This window comes from Cynocephalus volans, chromosome 15 (genome assembly GCF_027409185.1).
Source record: "Cynocephalus volans isolate mCynVol1 chromosome 15, mCynVol1.pri, whole genome shotgun sequence".
Classification (NCBI taxonomy): domain Eukaryota; kingdom Metazoa; phylum Chordata; class Mammalia; order Dermoptera; family Cynocephalidae; genus Cynocephalus; species Cynocephalus volans.
In genome coordinates, this window is record NC_084474.1 from 57,600,261 (window position 1) to 57,606,965 (window position 6,705).

The window sequence follows — 6,705 nt, forward strand, 5'->3', positions numbered from 1 at the left end:
TTCATTCTCCTTAGAGCTAATTATTTGTTGATTAAAGAAAGAATGAACAACACCTCAGGCCAGTAGAGCTGTGGTAACATGGAAGGCAAGTTAAGGGGCCTAGAGAAAGGCCATCCCTGAAGATCCCTTTGACTCTGTGCCCTCTGTCCTTTCAACCATGTCCTCACCGCAAGAGCCTTCCTCCCACTGGCCTGGGCCTGAGGGACTTCTGCACATTGCCTGAAGATGAGAATGGCTTTAGTTCATCCCACATTCATCCACTAAACACTTGTTCTTAAGCTCCTACTATGTGTGGGTGCTGGAGTACCAAGGTCAGTAAGATAGATGAGGCCCCTACCGTCATGGAAATTACATTTGAATGAGGGCATGTGTGTTGGAGGTGTTGCTTCTTTAGATAAGGTGGCCAGTGAAGGCATCTTTGAAAATGTGACATCAGAGTAGTGACTTAAGGATGAGGAGGCTTTAGCCATATGAAGGTCACTTTCTAGCAGCGCAGTGAAGATCTCTAAGGACATGCCAGCTGAGCTTCTGACTTAATCAGAAGAAGGAGCTGGGCATGTGAAGGTCACACACCAGCCATGCTCACATAATGGAGGCCCTCACCATCTGCTATGGGTCAAATGTGTCTCATGTTAATATATTAGAAGCTTGATCTCCATTGTGATAGTGTTAAGAGGGTGGGAAACCCTATCATGGTGACTGAAAGGAGGAGCCTTTAAGAAATGAATAGATTGTGAAGACTGTGCCCTCATGAATGGATTAATCCATTCCAATGGCTTTATAAAGAGGGCACATGAGAAGGTTAACTGACTCTTGTTCAGCCTAGTCTTGCCCATTATACCCTGGTTTCCACAGGACTCTGCAGAGTTCGTACCAAGAAGAAAGCCTTCACCAGATGTGTTCCCTGGACTTTGAACTTCTCAGCCTCCAAAACTGTAAGAAATAAATTTCTTTTCCTTTAATAAAAGCTTTTCCTTTAAGAACAGGAACTAGACAAGGATACCCACTCTCACCACTCCTATTCAACATAGTGTTGGAAGTACTAACCAGAGCAATCACAGAAGGAAATAAAGGGCATCCAGATTGGAAAAGATGAAGTCAAACTGTCTCTGTTTGCAGATGACATGATCCTATATATTGAACAACCTAAAGCCTCTACAAAAAAACTCTTGGAGCTGATAAATGATTTCAGCACAGTAGCAGGATACAAAATCAACACACAAAAATCAGTAGCATTTCTATTCTCCAATAGTGAACATGCAGAAAGAGAAATCAAGAAAGCTTACCCATTTACAATAGCCACCAAAAAAATAAAATACTTAGGAACTGAATTAACTAAGGATGTGAAAAATCTCTATAATGAGAAATACAAACCACTGCTGAGAGAAATTAGAGAGGATACAAGAAGATGGAAAGATATCCCATGCTTTTGGATTGGAAGAATCAACATTGTGAAAATGTCCATACTACCCAAGGTGATATACAAATTCAGTGCAATCCCCATCAAAAATCAAATGACATTTTTCTCAGAAATGGAAAAAACTATTCAGACATTTATATGGAATAATAAACGACCACGTATAGCCAAAGAAATGTTGAGCAAAAAAAATAAAGCTGGAGGCAGAACACTACCTGACTTTAAACTATACTACAAAGCTATAATAACCAAAACAGCATGGGACTGGCATAAAAACAGACACACTGATCAATGGAATAGAATAGAGAATCCAGAAATCAACCCGCACACCTACAGCCATCTGATCTTTGACAAAGGCACCAAGCCTCTACACTGGGGAAGAGACTGCCTCTTCAGCAAATTGTACTGGGATTACTGGATATCCATATGCAGGAGAATGAAACTAGACCCATACCTCTCACCATATATTAAAATCAACTCAAAATGGATTAAAGAATTAAATATATACCCTGTAACAATAAAACTTCTTAAAGAAAACATAGGAGAAACACTTCAGGAAGTAGGACTGGACACAGACTTCATGAATAAGACCCCCAAAGCATGGGCAACCAAAGGAAAAATAAACAAATGGGATTATATCAAACTAAAAAGCCTCTGCACAGCAAAAGAAACAATTAACAGAGTGAAAAGACAACCAACAGAGTGTGAGAAAATATTTGCAAAATATACGTCTGACAAAGGATTAAAATCCAGAATATACAAGGAACTGAAACAACTTTACAACAAAAAAAACAAGCAACCCAATTAAAAAATGGGCAAAAGAGCTAAATAGGCATTTCTCAAAGGAAGATATACAAATGGCCAACAGACATATGAAAAAATGCTCAACATCACCCAGCATTCGGGAAATGCAAATCAAAACCACACTGAGATACCATCTCACCCCAGTTAGGATGGCTAATATCCAAAAGACTGTGAATGATAAATTCTGGCAAGTTTGCGGAGAAAAAGGAACTCTCATACATTGCTGGTGGGACTGCAAAATGGTGCAGCCTCTATGGAACATGGTATGGAGTTTCCTCAAACAATTGCAGATAGATCTACCATATGACCCAGCTATCCCACTGCTGGGAATATGCCCAGAGGAATGGAAATAATCAAGTCGAAGGTATACCTGTTCCCCAATGTTCATCGCAGCACTCTTTACAATAGCCAAGAGTTGGAACCAGCCCAAATGTCCATCATCGGATGAGTGGATACAGATAATGTGGTACATCTACACAATGGAATACTACTCAGCTATAAAAAAGAATGAAATACTGCCATTTGCAACGACATGGATGGACCTAGAGAGAATTATATTAAGTGAAACAAGTCAGGCACAGAAAGAGAAATACCACATGTTCTCACTTATTTGTGGGAGCTAAAAATAAATAAATAAATACACAAAAAACCGGTGGGGAGGAGGGAAGAAGACGTAACAATTACAATTCCTTGAAGTTGATATGACAAGCGAACAGAAAGGATATTGTTGGGAGGGAGGGGGGAGAGGGAGGGAGGTTTTGGTAATGGGCCACAATAATCAACCACATTGTATATTGACAAAATAAAAAATAAAATAAAATAAAATAAAGAAATAAATTTCACTTTTTATAAATTACTTAGTTTCAGGTATTCTGTTATAAGCAACAGGGATGGACTAATATATCATCTCTCACCATGTGGCTGTGGTAACCTCTTGAACAATCTTCTTGTGTTCTGAAGAATACACACTACCACTAGAGTTGCCTTGTTAAAATGCTACTCTGATCGTGATACTCTTCTTTTTAAACCCTTCCATTGCCCCAGGGTAAAATCTGAACCTCAGGCCTACACCTGCAGTGCTATTTCTGACCAGACCCCTGTGTTTCTCACCAGCCTTACTCTTGCCACCCACTGTGCACTGCAGGTACAGGTCACACTGCACTGATTGGTGTTCCTCTTTCATGACATCAAGATGCTATCTCCTTTAGGAAACCTCTGAATCCTCCCAGGCTGGGTTGGATGCCTGTGCTGTGCACTTCTAATCACCCTGAGGTTATTTTAACCATATCACTTTATTGCAATTTTCTGTTTATTTGCTTCCTTCTCTACTAGACAGTTATCTCTCTGAAGACAGGGTCCTTGTCTTAGCATAATATTCAGGACAGGGTAGACTCATAAACATTTAAACACATAAATCATATTTTAAAAATTATATAGAAACCAAAATAGCAGGAGGCAAATTACAGACTTAACCTTGCAGACACTGAATAAATGATATATGGGGCAAATTTCAGAAACATTTCCTAGGAAAAAGAGAAAAGTGATAAAGAGATAAAAATGATGAGAAAATGATGAGACTGAATATAATAAATATGGAAAGTGTATTGGAAAGTTGTTTCTTTTCTGTTTTGCAGGTATATTTTTCCTTTCAGTAACCTCTTGTCCTACATATAGCATGGATGCCAATCATTTTATCCCACCATCCCTGCCATAGGAATGGGCAGGCAATCCAGGTTGACCACCCTATTCCCTTGGACCTGGAATTGACCCAGGAGTGGGAATGACCCCACTCTTACCCGCACCGAACCCTCAGCCAGGCCAGTTAGCATTATTATGAAGAGACTGATATGGATCCCTTTTGGTATCTTGAATCATGAGTTTCTAAGAGCACTTTTGCTGTCAAGTGGAACAAGCTCGTCAGAGAATTAAGCTAAAGCAGAAAAGGGATTCCTGAAAAGTAGAGAGCTGGCATCTATTTTTGCTCAGTTTTTGAGCACTTGCATCCTGCTATATCTGAAGTCAGATCTTACAAATTTCCCAGTCATGGGAGACCTAACTTTTTTGCTCACTTGTGATCCTAAGATAAATATTGGTAACTGGAAGTGGAATATAGCAAGTGTCAGGCCCTAACATGTAGAATTACCTGAGTTGAGGTATGGCAATTGGTAATGAGGATCTTCTGCCCCCCTCTGAGAACTGGACATCTGGGTTATAGGGCGAACGTAAATTAGACTGTAACATGTTGTATTTTGGAAATCTGATCATGTGCCTCCTATGGCTAGTACTTTAGTGACCTGTAGAAAATTTCAAGATATTGGAGTAAGTTAATAATTTTTTGATGTTTTTAATAATGTCAAGAAAAATACAGCTTTCATCAAACAGCTAAACACAGAGTTAGCATATGGTCCAGCAATTCCATTCCTAGGTACTCCAAAAGAAATGAAAGCATATGTCCACATAAAAATTTGCACATGAATGTTTCTAGCAACATTATTCATAATAGCCAAGAGAAGGAAACAACCAGCTGTCTACCAAGTGAGGAATGGATAAAGAAAATGTAGTATAGTCATACAATGGAATATTATTCAGCAATAAAATGGGATGAAGTTCTGATACATACTATAACACGATGAATCTTAAAAACATTATGCTAAGTGAAACAAGCCAGACATGGAGGACCACATATTGTGGGATTCCATTTATATTAAATGTCCAGAATAGACAAATGTATAGAGACAAAAAGAGATTAGTAGTTGCTAGGGGCTGAAAGGGATGGGGAGGGCTGGGAGGTGAGTTCTAAAAGGTGAGTGCTGAGATTTCTTTAGAGTAATGAAAATGTTCTAAAATTGTTTATGGTGATAGATGCACAACTATGTGAAAAGGCTAAAAAGTCATTGAACTGTACATTTTAAAGGGGTGAATTATGTGGTATGGAAATTATATCTCAATAAAACTGTTTTAAAAATGAAGGTTTAAGTCTAAATAGCCCCAGAAAGGGAATGGCATATAGCTTTGCTAGAGGCCCATTCTGCCTGTAAGCAGCAATCTGAGATACCTGAGTGTCAGCTCATCGTGTGAATTTGGAGAAGTCTAAGAATGGTATTCTCTACTTGAACCTGCAGCTAACATTAGTGACAGTAACAGGCAGAGAAGCAGGGAGGTGGAAAATGCAGAAGGGAAGGCTGGCAGGAGTAGAAGTTTGACCTCCTGGGCTTCACCCAGACACCTCCTGCTGTTACTTCTCTGCAGTGCAAAGGCAGGAGTAATTCTACTTCTAAACACAACCATGGGATGTGGGCCAGAGAAAGAATATTGGGTCTTGGGGTGTTGGGTCACATTTAAGGGCAGAAGCCAGGAATAATACAGTTAAACAAAAGACTGGCGGGATGGGCAGAGCATCAAGGTCTGTGGCAAAGAGAAAAAGCCACTGGGCTGGGGGCTTAGGTTCAAAACTCAGGACCTGCTGGATCTCTGGCTTTGGTTACTCGTTCATGGCATTGACAATGCAGAAGAACTCTTTCTGCTGCTAGGGCAGGGCTGTTGCTCTTCCTTCCAGCAGCCTAGGTGTGTGCTGCAGAGTGGTGGCCACTAGAAGCTGGTTTTCAGTTTTCAAATAAGAGTTTTTGTTGTAGTTTCCTGTTTTACCTCATGCATTGAAATATTGAATATGATTGGGGTAGTTATATTTTTTGTTTTTGTGTAAGTTGTTAGGTGATGAGGAGTCATGTCTGGACCTACAACCTTGGACTTTAGAGCACAGTGTGGTGACCGGGTGAGTTTTGGGATTCTTTTCTCTTGGGGAGGAAGAGAGTGGGTTTTTATTTGTGGAAGAGAAATTTTCATTGTTATAGGGAAGAACACTTTTTAAAATGAATGTATGGAAATATGTGTGTGGGGAGTGGATCCTGTGCAATTTAGGAACGGAATGTAAGAGACATCAACTCTGTCTTTGTCATTTCAGCACCTTCTCTGTTTGGGAACAGCCTCTCCAACATCTGGTGGACATATGGTATATGCCCCACCCTCCAATATTCTGTTTGGTCTTGGGTGCATCACGTCATAAAACCAATTAGAATCTTTTTATTGTGTGGAATTTATATGGGCTCTGAGGGAAGAAAGGCCTTTCTCCTCATGATATCTCAAGCACTAGTAACCTATAAACTTGCAGCTACAGGCAGCTATTTTTGCTGCCATTTTCAGAGAACCTGCCATAGAACAAAGCTAACACAGAGGAAAGTGAGCACCAAGGGGGCAAAGATTTATGTGTGTTTTGTTCACTCTGGCATCCCAGCACTCAGAACAGTGTCTGGAACATAGGTGCTCAATAAATGTTGGCTGAATGAATAAAATGAGAGCTCAAAAATAGGAAGAGAGAAAGAACGCTGGTAATGTGGCTTGAACTTCTGGTTCCAGTTGTATCTAGAGAAAGTTCTATCCCTTGGACTTCCCAGGTAAATGATTCAATAAATTATCTTTATTATTTG